This window comes from Rhea pennata, chromosome 4, assembly GCF_028389875.1.
Source record: "Rhea pennata isolate bPtePen1 chromosome 4, bPtePen1.pri, whole genome shotgun sequence".
Lineage (NCBI taxonomy): Eukaryota > Metazoa > Chordata > Aves > Rheiformes > Rheidae > Rhea > Rhea pennata.
In genome coordinates, this window is record NC_084666.1 from 76161013 (window position 1) to 76175631 (window position 14619).

Here is a 14619-nt window from a genome sequence, read left to right on the forward strand (position 1 = left end):
TGGAAAGGCAGACAAAACATCGGAGGTAGAGAGATTCTAGTGCAGGAGAAGCCAAGAGCCAGCAATGCCTGTTACTCCCCACCGTTTGTGCAGCATTCGCAGGCTCTCTGGCCAGTTCTAGACAGGTTGCTTGGCCTTTGGAAGACACTGGATGAACACAGAGGCCAAGGCCTGCCACAGACTTTGCATGTGTCAACTGCATCCAGACCGCTGGGGACTTTCTGAACAAACACTAGTCATTGGTACACAGCATGCCTGGATGTCTTTGCACATCAGAAACACAGCAGAGAATTTAACAGGCCAAAGTACAGATCCGCTTTCTAAAAGGTGCTAGCTACTCCCTGACATCATGGGAAGAAACCACCACAAGTCTCAGATACACATACCAGATAGCAACACAGCACATATCTATAAGTGATGTTAACTCCAGGCCAGTTTTCCTCCCAGAAGAGCAGCCATCCCCAACATAGCAGAGGTACAGCTGTGACAAGTTAAGATAGCAATACCACAAAGGCCCTAGGGTAGATGGGGTCTTCTTGGCTCAGACAGCTGCTAAGCAAATGATGTGGAAGAAGAGAGCAAAGCCTTCCGGGGTTTGTCCCATTAGCCACCTTTCCTTCTGGGGTGGGGTAGCAACAAGCAAACATATGAGAAGGCCAGCTCCTCACAGTGGCTTGAAACAAGCTTCCCTGTACTGAAACAAAACTAGTGCTTTGCTCAAGTCTAACATAATACAGTCCACACTCTTCGCTGCCAGGCAGTCACAGAGGTGGTTCTTTAATAGCTAGAGACAGGTGGATCAAAATCTTCTTGCCTGAGCCTGGAGAAAGTGACTTCAAACCTCAGGAGCCGGGAGCATCTGAAACACTGATGCAACCTTCTATATACATCACAGCTCAGGCCCTCTCCCCATCCATTTATTCTGCTGCTCTCTGAGATGAGAGTTACCCATTCATAGATTTTTTTTTTCAATCCTCTAGGATTAAAGTCCTCTGGGACTTGCTTACCTTAAGGAACTTCAAGGCTGATAGGCTCAGTCTTTACACAATGAACAATTTATCACCTGGCCAATCTCTAGAGAGACCTTAAATCTGTGTAGTCTGATAAGATAAGGGCAGATCAAAGGTGTGACTGCCTCCCTATTAGCCTTTCCAGGCTCCTTTACCTTTGTCCCTGACACATTGTTACTTTGAAGTACAAATCCTTCTCTCCTGACATACATAAATCCTTCAGGAAAGTCTTTACTTTCTGTTAAGCACAGTCTAACCCTCCCCCTGCTAGAGATAAGTTACAGCACAAGAACTAGTATGCCATAACCAGTCATTTGCATGAATACAGCCACCCTATTCTAAGGCTTGGGTGTCACCACACTCATCTCATAGTACAGTGTTTCTTCCAAAATGACAGCCTCATTCAGGACTGTAATAAAACCTGAGCAAGCATCTAAGAGAGTTCACCTAGTCTGCACAGCTTTTTATTATCTCTGTTGATGGCTGCCTTTCATCTGTTCACCAAAACCAGAACCCAAAAGAGCAAGAACTCTTGGCTCATTCACTGTCACATCTAGGCTCTAGGCTTCCCAGTTCAGAAATACAGACACATCCTGCCAGCTTGCAGATGGGCAGCAGACACCAGGAACAAGCAGTAGCAATAAGAGTAACTCTTAATAGCTTTTTCAACCTGAAGAGGCCTAAGATCCTTAGGACAATTGCAAAGAGTTATTCTTACTTGCACAATTTGAGGCTCCAAAGCACTACTTAGAGTTTCAAATATATTGAAAGCACAGACCAGCAAATACCAGTGCAGTAATATAAAACTTAAAAACATTACCTAAGTTTATACCCATTTACAGCAATACCTCACACAAATTTCTTAAAGCAAAAAAGAAAAAAAAATGACCAAAGTCACTGGAAGACAAAATATCCACAGAGCCATCACAAGACTTACTACAAGCAAGGAAGCAAGCAGGGAAACTGTTCCCTTTCCTTTGCTCCTTTATATTGTTCACAGATCAGACGGGAAACAGCTGATGTAAGAACCACAAGGTGCTGATTCATCATTCTTCTGGAGGAAGACAGGCATTTAAAGAGGCACTCTTACAATTACGTAACACCTGTTGTAACATTGTCTGTCTCTTCAGCATACCAGGTGAAAACAAAAGTCCGTGCACATCCCATTTGCAAACTAAAACGAGATGATGTCATCTCCATTTCTATGATCAGCTCCTCACAGGCTCCATCTCTGGTGAAATGTTTTTTTCAGTGATGTAAAATATCTCTGAACTGAATCCCATGACCGAGCCCCAGTGCAGAACACCTATAACAAGTAGTGCAGTTTCTCCATTCTTGAAGCTTGTGACTCTTCCTCATCACAAAGTCACTCTCTTTCTTCCCTTCATATCAGCTCTTCTGATGTCCTGTGCAGTATTTTAAATGGGTTACACACCTTTGCAGAGTGCTTGGGCTAAAGCACAGACAGCTGTCACAAAAGTCAGGCAATCAGTGGGCCATCCTGCAGGTAGTCGCTCTTGAGCTATAGGGTCACTCTGAACAGTAGAGTCTCTTTTCAACCATAACAAAACCTTCATTTTTAAGGTCTTAACGTGCTTTTTGGAACAAGACGTAGCTAAACAAAGTGATGTGCCCAACCTCGGATGGCAGAGCTGGTGGCAGTCTCCTGATCCCACAGGTTAGCAAATTATCTGTCATCTAGTGGTGTATAAGTTTTATTGCTCTAAAACTGAAGGCAACTGTTAAGAATGGTGCCTGGAGCAAGACCAAAGGACATTTCTTACTTTCTAAACTCAAACTTTCCCTGAACAGCTGCAACTCAGAGACCCCAAAACCTACTAATCCCACTGAGTCCTCTTTTTGAAGTTTTATTTGCTTTATTGAATCAAAGCTCTAGAAACATGGCTTGGCAATGAAATTATTCTAAAATCTACTGTAAGCCACAGAAAGATTTTTTGGATCCTTTAAAACAACCTTGATACTCCACTGTGCAGAAAAAACAGGGTTTGAAAGGGTTGTTTTTTGAGTGATGAGGAGGGGGAGTTGTAATTTTCTTTAAGACCTGAACAAAGTAGCGCTAGAGGTACAAATAGCAAACACCATTCCAGGCAGGGAAGGGGAAACAGGGGGAAGGGCAAAGCATGGAGACGGACCACGTAGGCAAAACAGGAAGCTGCAGCCAAAAAGGAAATGCTTCAGTGCTGTCTTAAAAATATTTTTCTATGAAAGTCCAGGCAGTTAGAGAGAGGTGAAAGAAAATTAGCTTTCTGCTGATTCAGCAACCTAAAGCTCGTGTTCTGCAGCACAAGAACTGTTGCACCTTTGCCCAAAGATGAAACCATGGCTTAGAGCAACTTGCCTTACAACTGTACAAGCCGCTGGCTCGAGGAACCAGGCCTGGCTCTCTCAGAACAGGCCCTGAGCACACATTTTTTCACTTCATGTGGGCAGTCTATATGTGTCACTTCTCACACGGTTTCTAAAAGTGCACAAGGCATGCTCATAAATCTTCTCTGGCATATGCTCCTCCACGTAGTTGGAAGCACTTAGTCCAGTTATGAAACTGGCTGTCTAAATCACATGGCATCCCTTCTAGACTCTGTTCAGCTGTCGCGATGCTGGATGGGGAATGCTGTACAGTGGCAGTCTCAAAAGTCACAGCTGATGCTTGGTTTCACTGGCAGCTTGGTGTCCCCAAGACACTCAGAAAGACTCATGCAACCTAAGGGCACTAATATAAAATGGATTAATTATACTACATTATATCTGTGTGGAAGTCTTCATGTAGAATTAAAGTAGCATTCATTTGGCATACCTTAATTTAGTGCGAGAGAAAGCAGGCTCCATTTTAATAGCTTTGAGACAAAAACCATGAGCAAAGTGGGAGGAAAGGTTAGAAGTAGCAAAAGTCTAGAGAAAAGAGCAATCCTTGCACATCGGCGTATGATGCCGAATGAGATAGGTCACAGATGTTACTGACAGTTTGGCACGATCACAGCCACACAGCTCCTTCCCCCTGTGAATTAAAATCATTGCGGACATGTAGTAGCCTTTCTGCAAGCCTTCATAGGCTACAATACTTCCCATGAATGAATGACAGGGTAAGAATCCGTAAGTGCTGTTTTTACTAACTCAGACACGTTAAGAAATAATTGAAACTGCATGGACCTCAGTTGCGACTGTCCATTTAGTTTGCTAAATGCCACAGGATCTCTTGTGCAAAAGCACGTCAACTTCTTGCAGCTAATTTAGCTAATCCCATGATTCTGTAACAACAAACAGGCAGAATTTCAAGTACAAAGATGGCCCTATAGTCAAAAGCTCTGAAGTTGAAAGACTCTTTGTTTCATATGGTCTCCGTGATCCTGGAGTTTTCTTAGAAGACAGGCAAAGAAGACTTCATGCCAACATCCTTTTTGGAGACTAAAACATTGTTGCCTAAAGTGCAGCGCTTCTTCAGCACAGAGGGCAGTTGGTGTAAGACACATACACACACACACGATCAACTCAACCTGGTTTTGCTGCTGTGAGTTTACAGCCAAGTCCATTATCCCTTTTGCTGAATAGTCTTTTTTTTTTTTTTTAATGATGCTCAAAGGCAGTTTTCAGATGGCCATCAATGTTGATCTCAAACTGACAGGCTAGCACAACATTGCATAAACCACAAAGGAGTTTGCTTTCACTGGCAGCACTCCCAATTCTGTCATATTAGTGCTCTGCCAACAGCTATTGTCCTTGACAAGTGACTCTGCACAGCCAGAACAGCATTCCTGCAAAAAAGTTCTTCCCATGCGCTACATTGCTAGCATCTTTGGAGCCTTTAGAAAGGCTAGAATGTCTGCCAACACTGGAAAATTCATGCCTCCTAGAACACAAAGGTATTTTTTAGAGCTTGGTGGAAATGATTTGGCACTTGAAGAAAGAAGCGACATTCGGGAGAAATCAACCACAAAATGGCACCATATGCAACCCAAAGAGGCCTAGGCAGTCTCTACAGATCCATGGAAGACACAGCAAATTTGTAGACGAGGTCATGTAGAATTTGTGCTCCCTGCATTTTTTTTTGTTTGTTTTGTTTGTTTTCACATAAAAATCAGCTCTGGAGAAGTGATATATGCATATCAAGGGGCTTTCTCTCACATATAGAGCAATAAAGCATGCAGCCAGAGTGGCTGTATGCACGTCTTTACTTTTGTCTATCACTTGGAAGAGAGTGCACACAGAGATAATGAGGTATTCACACTGTGCAAGGGTAGGCAGTTAAGCCAGCACACCAGTTACTATACAACTGGCTTCTTCAGAAGCTGGCCTAGGGCAGGAGAAAAAAAAACGCTTCGAGGACCACTAAAATACTGTGTTTTGCTAACACTGAAATATCTTCTCCAGATTCTACTTTCTTAATGTCCTCTTATTTATGATGAAACAGAGTGCAGAAGTGTTCACAAATGCAGGGTGAAAACATTTTCTTTTGGGAAAGAGAAAATGCTTCTCCTGTCACTAAACCGGAAAGCTTTCTCCAGAAAGGTTTCTTTCCACTTAGCTATATTTTCCAATGAACAAAATGCTTTGCTGGAAAGTTGTCAGCCAACTTGAGTTATGCAGGACATAATCAAACTGCTTAAATATTGACAGCAGGTATTCTTCTTTTAGGAAAAGGAAATGAAAGAACATTATATGAGTCACAGACAACTTCCCCTATGTAAAAACAGAGGTAAAGGGGGATTTCAGGGAGCCAGTGAGGCCAGCAAGTGCAGAACTGGCATGCTGATCCATCAGCACTGATACAGGGCAGTTACCCTTTAGGTAGCTATTAGTTCACGTAGAGGAACTGTATCTGAACAAGTACCTGAGCAAATTTGTAAGTACTAATCTTCACAAAGTAACACAGTTACCTGAGAATGCTTAGCTCATGTTTGACAGAGAGGGCTTTGCAGAGCAAGAGCAACCTTGGTTGCACCTGCTGCCTGTGAAAGTGCTATAAACTGCTGAACCAAAAAGAGAGGTGCCCTCAGCCATCGCAGTGCCCTGTGTGCAGCACCTTACTCTGTCTCTGAGTCCTTTAGGCAGATTCTTGAGCACCAGGGAAGGTTTTTGGATGTTCACTCACATTTCCTACAAACAAGCCAGAATTTATTAAGCGTAAGATCATAGCATCTGTTACAAACAGATAAACCTAGGAGTCAACAGGAAGCCCATCCATGTTGTGCCGACTTCCCTCCTTCCATGGAGAGAGAACTCAAAGCATGAAAAGTCAAATGGTTTGAATCTCCATTTGCCTTTCAACTAGACAGACTTCCTTGCGCTTCCTCCCATCTAGTCTCACGCCCCACCACCTTTGTTCTGCTTTTAAGAGAGCAGAAAGGACATATTCTTTTCAAAGCACCTGTAAATCTTAGAGCAGAACATTATGTCTTCACTTTAATTGTTATTGCTGTTGTTACTGTTCTGTTCTTGCTTTGAGATATTAGGCAAACTTTGCTCTCTCTGATGAAAGAAGAAAAACATTCTCTACGTATCTAAAGCAGGAAGATAAAAGAGAAGCTCCATGGATGGTTTTCTTCTGTGTCTGTGATGTAATCCTTGCACCAGCAGAGGATGTCCAGGAATGATATCTGAATTTTATAGAAACATGTCACATGTGCTGAGTTAAACAGAATTCCATAGTCACTGTGTTCTGAAAACTATATTTTCTGCTAGTCTTTTGGTATACCTTTTATCTTTTCATAATTACACAAGGTTGTACACCCTCTCCCATTCCAGGAAACTACGTGTCTATTTTGAATAGAATACGTTCTGTTTATAAATGGAGATAGTCTTACCATTTTTATAGCTGAGAGATGTCTGTATTTGAACAAAAGTTAGAAGATGCACTTTTCAAAGATAGCCAGGGAATTTGACTATTCAATTAAATTCTAGGAGAATTGAGTCCTTTAAAGGTTTTCGGAAAAATCCTTCCCTAAAGGTAGCAGCTTTGTGAAGATCTGAAGATACTAAGAGGAAGTGGAAAGTTGACAGGCATTAAAGAACGTCACTAAATCCTGCAAAGACAAATCTCATTCTGTTCTTCTGGATTGCAATCCGTTTAGTAATTCTATAGTTTCTTTCCTGGAGTATTGCTGTGTTACACTGCTAGGACAAAACATCTGCTGCATTTTGGGGCTGCCTTTCCACAGGAGACCTGGAGAACAGCACACTGGCTGTCTGCAACATACTTTAAAGACAGATGGATCACAGATACTGCAGACACAGAAAGTTTTCATACTGCTGAGTTGGCTTAATTAAAACTCCCATATCTGAATTTCTATACTCATACATAAGGAAAAGAAACTGTGAAAGACACCTGATACGTAAATTGTCAGGGCTGTGAGGGCACCAGCGGGCCTTAATTGCCCTGACTAGCCACCTGTGGGGCTTCTACCATGCACCCTCTGCCCTTTGGCCTAGGAGCCCTATTTAAGCTCAGGCTCATGCTCTGGTCTTTTGGGTGGGCTGTGTTGTGTTTGTGTGCTCCTGAATTGGGGGTGCTACTGTCTTGGTGCTTTGGCTGGGGTTCTGCTTTGTATTATAGCAGTGTGGTCATCATCATGTTGTGGCTGATGCTGGTTGCTGTTACTGGACCTGTTACACTTGTCTTTGTGTAAGTGCTGTGGGGCTGTGTCTCTTGATGCTGAGGGCATAGTGTTGCTGGCTGTCACCCTGAGGTCCTGACTTGCATTTCATTGTGAAATAGCCTGTTGTTTCTGCTTCTTTGTGTAAGTGTCTTAAGCTCAAACCTATCCATCATCTGCTATGGGTAGCAAAAAAGGACTGTGATGAAATGCCTAAGATCTTGTTTACTGCTGGCTACAAAAACAAAGTACCTCTCTACCTGCAAACAGAATTTAAGTTGGAGTACAGCCCTCAGTGAGGACCTGACTGTTCAGTGCTTGGTCAACTGTCAGCGTGTCTTAGCTTGTGTAGTCAATGGAAGAGGGCTATAATTCCCTGAGAAAACTTGTTTACTTATGAGTTGTACTGTTTAAATGTTGAAAGGCTTCTGACTTATGATTTATTCAGGGTGCTATAAGGCTTTTTACAGTCAGTCACTTGATGTATTATACTTCAGAATTGTATATATGAGCTTGGTTAATCAATGGTTGGGCAACATGGTGAGGACTGGAGACATAAAGTAGATGCTGATGGGCTGTTTTGTTCACTTGCAGACTATATTTTTCTTAGGAGAATGTATGAACAACAGGCTCCTTTATTTAAGTGTGTGTGTGTCTGTATAGAGAGAGCAAATAACTGATGTCTGTCTAGAAGTTAACTAGAGTTTTGGTAGTTTAAAACTGACTAAACACGAGTATCGTAGGTTGGAATTTGAAGTACACTACAGCCTGGTAACTTTTTGTTCTAGATAAAACCTGAGAAGCTGCCTGGCTTAAGTGATAAGTCAAAGAAGATGTTTGCGTACAAGAATCAAAAGGATCTCTAGGCAGAGTAATTCTCTGTTTTTCCTGGTGATAAATCCAGGATCTGCATCCTGGAAGAAAGGAATGCACTATCCTAAACCAGTAGCAACTTTATAGGAAGTTCTACGTATTATCAAAAGGCTTGCTTGAAACAATGTGCTAGGCATCCACCCAGTGATGATATCAAGCTTTGTTTTTGCCAAGTGCCCATGGTGTGAGAAAGAGGGAATCTGGACTAGCTTTACCTTACAGACCCAAGTTTCCTGCAATCCAGTGTAATCACTAAACAGGATGCACCTTGGGACAACTTTCTCTTAAAGGTCATGCAGTCTGTCAACAGTGTAGTGCAGACCAGGAAAAAAGAATGGCTTTGGGATTTATCTGCTTGTAGAGTGCCACTTCTATTTCTTAAACTCTTCTTTCTCCTGGAAGTTTGCTAGCTGACGCTACTTAACTGCACATTTTCTATAGAATTTCTCTTGATGCCATTCTGTGGCTCCACTGTGATCATCCTAAAACAGTAGTCAAATAATGTAATACTTCCTGTTACAAAGCCAATTCACGAACAAAATCCTTGTATTTTGTTTGCTGTGATAGTTTGGATCACTGCTATCTGAGATAGACTTCAAACTAGTTGAAGGCGGAGTTTGCTGTAGTGAAGACCAAACTGTACCTATCGGTTTCTATTACTAGAAAAATATTGCTCAGCTTCCTAATGAATATGTTGGAGAAAGATAAAGGCAGAAGTGTGGGGAAGTTTTAAAACAATCTGAAATTTGCTGTGTAGAGATTTCTTAAACAAGTGACCCTTTTTATCTCTGCAACCGACTGCAAAGCTCCCTTTCCTGGCTCCCTCCTAGTAAGGCCATCTCTCCTCATGGATCTGGAGGACTAAAATTAACTGACAAAGCTGATAGCTGAAGCTCTTGTCCCAAGAGGGAGTACATATAAACAACTTGCTCCTAGAGAAATGCGAATTGCACTGCACTGAAGTCTAAGGGAGGGCATCTCTTTTAGGAAGATAATACCTAAGATGCAGCAAGAAAATGTGGGCAGTGTGAGTGTGTTTTAATCTACCCTTTCTGCTTGCTAGCTAAAGACTTTTGCTGGTTTCTAGTCTGTTTCTTTTGAAATCCTCCATGCAGTGGAGGATTTCACTCAAGCAGAAAGTGAGACCTGTGAAGAAACCTGTTGCTGATTTCATGAGTCCTTTAATTCACTTGATTTACTATTGTGCTGAGTTAAATACAGTAACCCTTGGTATAGGGAAAGGTAATTGTTCTAAACACTTGGCTTATAGGGGACTTAGTAGAGATCTCTGTAAAGGATCACTGTAACTGTTTCATGATTTGATTTAAAGGACACTGCACTGAGCAAGGTAGATGCAAAATCAGGAAGGAGTGGATTAAGCTCTACACCCCAATGTATGGCTATGTGCATGTTTTTCCTCTGATGCAGTTTCCTGGCACCAAAGAATATAATTTCTCAAAACAGATAGCAACATCAGCAACTCATTCCTGTGTTCCAGCTGGGAATATTTTCTCTAATGCCATACAGTGTTTCCAGGCTGTGTAGCAGCTTTTGGGCCTGCCCACGTAAGCACTGCCTAGTACTGTAGGATGTGCCTGAAGCCCTGTGAATCCTGCGGCCGGGTAGTGCCCGGCTGTACTCCTGCTGTGCTCAAAAGGTGCCTATAGGAGCTGATAGCAGCCCCCACTGGATGTGCCCGAGGTGTGCAGCGTGGCAGGCTCTGTGCTGTGCTGGAGTGCCTAACATGGCTGCGTCATGGGAACTGGGCAAAACTACTACCTTAGCAGAGCTTACAGGAGCTGCCTGGCTTGCCTTGGTAAGCTAGTGAGACTGAATGCTCTGTGACTTGTCTGCTCGCAAAGTGAGTGCACAGAAACAGCCCAGTGTGACTTACAGCCTGCTGTCAACTCAACAGCACAGTTGGTGCTTGGTCAAAGCAAGCTACTGGGCTCCAGACTTGAGTAGAGCAATGCAATACCTTCTAGGAGTCAGTGTGGACTAGCCAGAGGTAGCAAATCATGCCCTGGCTTACTGACAGTTTCTTGGGCAAAGAAGTTGTTTCCAGTATGGGTTAAGGAAATAGCAAAGGCAGAAGTGAGTGGGACTGCTTGTATTTCCTTTCTTTCTGCTCTAGAAACAAGTGGAAAGTTGAACTGAATCTCACTTCAGAAATTGATATTTTTGCTTTAGATGACAGAAGTTCCTTAAGCACAGTAAGTGCTTTGCTGAGATGATGGCAAGATGCTCTTCACCTCCCCTGATTTCTAAGTAATTGCTTTGTTTTTATAGCAGAGCTTATGAATCATAACACTGCTTACTTGAAGAGTGGGGTATACAGGCTCCGCGATGCTCCCTATGGTCAGGGATAGATGTGTATTCTTTTTTGCAGCTCACTTTCTCTGGGGAGAAACTGGACCTAGGAAAACTCTGGAGCCAGACAGAGGCTGTTTCACCCTGTTGGACACGTTTCCAGCATGTCTCTTCTGCTGAGGTGGCACCACTACTGCCTCGAGGAAAAGCTGCCTGTTTCTCTCCCTGATCACTACAGCCACCTGCCGAGAGTTAATGCGTAGGTGCAGCTTCCTTGAAGAAGGGAAATTCAGACAAGTCCTACTAACTTTTTTACATCCTCTTGGAAATGCCAACCTTTGTGGCAATATGGAATAGAGCCATATGGGTACTTACTGTGCTGGATCTGCTCTCCCATACTGCCCTTCATGAAATTCCAACTGGGTTTGGCAACGGGGAGTTGAAAACCCAGGTATTCATCTTGTCTGTTCTTGCACTAGTGTTTGGTAGACTGTCAAAAGATCACCAGGCAATGTGAGGTCCATCTACTTCTGAACTCCTGCAGAGAAAATCATGCCAACCCATAAAGACAGTGTGAAGGTGTAGAAACCTGAACAGTTTATTACAGTTGTTGGAGTAAGAAAAAGTAGCAGTCTGACTTTATTTTCCCACTGCAGCAGCAGGTATGTCAGTTCTGTAACAGTCTGTTAGAATAAGCAGTTTCTTTCAAAAAAATCCTTTACAGCTTTTATCCTTAACTGCTCAAGAAAATGATCAGGTTATCAGCAAATGAAGTAATAGACACTTGTGCAACACAAATCGTGGGCAGTGGAGAGGGTCCCTGAAATGGTTATTTTGAGTTTGAAAGCAGAAATCCCCAAGCTGTAGTGGAAGAGCTATAGAGAAAAATGCAGCCTTTAGAAAGCTGAACCTGCAGTTTGGCCGATATGTGAGAAATCAAAACCAAGAGCTTTCTCCCATTCAAATCTACCTGCATCATCAGCTAACTGCTAGGAAAGCTGTGCTGAATTGGCATGCAAAAAATGCAGCCCATATCAGTTCTGTGTGCTTTCTGTGTGCTTTCTGTGTGCTTTCTGTGTGCTTTCTGTGTTTTTCCTCCTCCTTCCTCCTCCTTTTTTTTTGCTGCCCAGAACAGTAAATTACCATGTGCTTGCCCATCCATTGCCCTTCCCACCTTCAGTTTAGAAGCCTCTGCATAAAAATCTCTGCATAAGGTGTGTGGATTCCCTCCAAGGGAGGAGTGGGAAGGGGCGGTTTTTCTTAATGAAGAGATATGAGGACTATCCAAAAAGTTGTCTTTAAATCTTCTAAACACTTCCTACTGTAAGTGTACACTGCTGAGCACAGGAAGTCTGTGGCTGGAGCTCATCAACATGAAGGTGATATCAGACAAGTCTAATAATCAAATTGAGTTGTAGTTGATTTAAATGTAATGGAAAAGAATCCAGTGTTTAGGCTGGCCAATGTAACCTGATATGACCCAACTAGAAAAATGGGACTGGAGGAGGCTTTACTGTTCCCAGTACTCAAAAGTTATGCCACATTTTCCTAATGCTGCTGTAGAACTGTAACTCCTTTCAAACATGCTTTACCTGGTAGGCAGCCACAATCTGTATCTGGCAGAATCAGCCTCTGATAATTTCTAAGCATAGTTTGAGATGGCAGTGTGTGGTGAGATAACTATCAGCAACTGCCTGAAGAAATGTGTAAAGTAAGCATCTGCTTATTCTGATGTTTAATGAAAAAACAGTTAGTATGTTGCAGTTTCACACTTATTAAGCATTTATGGGCTTTGCAAAATAAATGACAGTAAACAGGAGAAATGTAATAGCACAATGCTCATTCAGGATCTACTTTCAGTTATCTCCTCTACAAATTGTCAGCAATGTGTCCAGCTAGTCTCCAGAAGTGTCAGACAGCCCAAAAGGCGGGGGGGGGGGGGGGGGGGGGGGAGGAGGGGGAGAAAGAAGGAGGAAAAAAAAAAAAAAAAAGCTGAACTACAAGATAGTAATGTTTTGTGGGGAACAACTCTGTTGCTGAGAAAACAGCTGGACTTGTAGAAATCAGTCTCTACTGTCATTCACCCTCATTTGGATTTGGGGTTCTGGTGAATAGAACTAGGTATTATGTTCTGCTCAATGAACTGTTAACACTTAATATTTACTAAAGAACTGTAGCTGTTAGAAAGTTTGCTAGTATTAACTGCTTGTCGGAAATTCAAGGTTTGTGACCCTTCTTATGATGTGACTTGCAGTGGTTTAAGCAGAGTGCATCAAAACCAAGTAGTGGTTTAAGTGTAGCTGATGTTTTTCAGTTTAAATTAAGGCCTAAGTTACTAAATGCGACTGCGGTGGTTTTTTTAATGAATCTAGGCCAGGGATATTTTAGATGGAAGAAACTTTTATTTGAATTACAGGAAGACAGTCAAATGAGAAGTGTGTGCAGAAGAGTTAGCCCTAGGTCACTTGAATCAGCTTAATTATTTTAGCAGAGCCAACTTTCTTAGGGTAGTTTGAGGTTGTGATGGAGAGTTCCAAAGAAGGCAGGTAACAAAATTAGTGTGTGTATGTATATACATACACATATATTTATGTAACACTTTCAAACAGTTTGTGGTTTGAAAATACAGCAGATTCACTAAGCATGATGACCAGATTCTTAAAGGAGAACAGGGAATTGGAAGATCACAAAGGGCTGTTGATCACTTGGAAGTTTGCCTGTTTCTAAAAGATGTGCAAATATTGCATCGTCATGCTATGCATGCTGTTATTAAGAACTGAATCACAGACTGAATCTGTCACTGACTGTACTAGTCAGTGTGCCCAAACTAGAAACCCACATGATCCTGCCCAGTCAAGCAGTCATGAATACTAAGGTATAACATTGAGGACACACAAAAAGCAGCCCAGAACAGAAAGTTGCCGTAAGACAGCTGACAGAACAGCTGTTCTGGAGTGGCTGCATGAAAGCATCCTATCTTGCCATTTCTTTAGTAATTCAAGTTAATCCCACTTAAAAGAATACAGAAATTGGGTTAGCTGAAATCTTGGGAGCCAGCAATGGCACTTGAGTCTTTCTGTAGGGATGAGTTTTATTTAGTGAAGGTTTTACGATTGCAGGCTTATTTCTGATGTGGAGTATTTCAAGCAGTGTATGATACCAGCCATGGCGATGCACAACTTGGGTGCAGTCATATTATCAGAGGTTTGATCAGCAGCGCTCTCTGCTATATCTGTGTAGATGCTGTTGTGTTTGAGCTGTACCATGATTCATGCTGTTTCCAGCGAATGAGGGAAACAAGATTTGCTATAAGAACAAACCTTCGATTCTGCAGGGATGGACTGATTCTCAATTTGGGCATGTGCAGCCAGGGTAAGCCATGCTCTAGCGCAACGGCTTTAATTTGCAGTCTCATTGAAGCCTTCCCTGTAGGATTTGGTGCAGTGAGGTTCATCTTTGTAAGTAATACAAGAGAACTTAAGGTGAGTAACATTGTAGTGCCATCACTTTAATGGTTTAGTTAGTTTTTGTAGAATCTAAAACCCTAAGTGTGAAATCCTTATCAGCTTCAACTCTAACTTCAAAACCCTCAGAAAATTGCCTGTTGAAACAATTGTCTGTTAATAAAATTCTCAAAGTAGTCTCCACCAAGTTGTGTGCTTCGTTTCAGTTGAGATATACTCCTTAAGCACAGAGCTGTGGTGTATTTACCCTCACCAATATCCTGCCTCTTCTCACCAGCATTGCAGAGAATCCTTCACAAGGAAAAGAAGGAATACGAACATTGTGACTGCAGCATATCCTCTTTCCCCACTCCA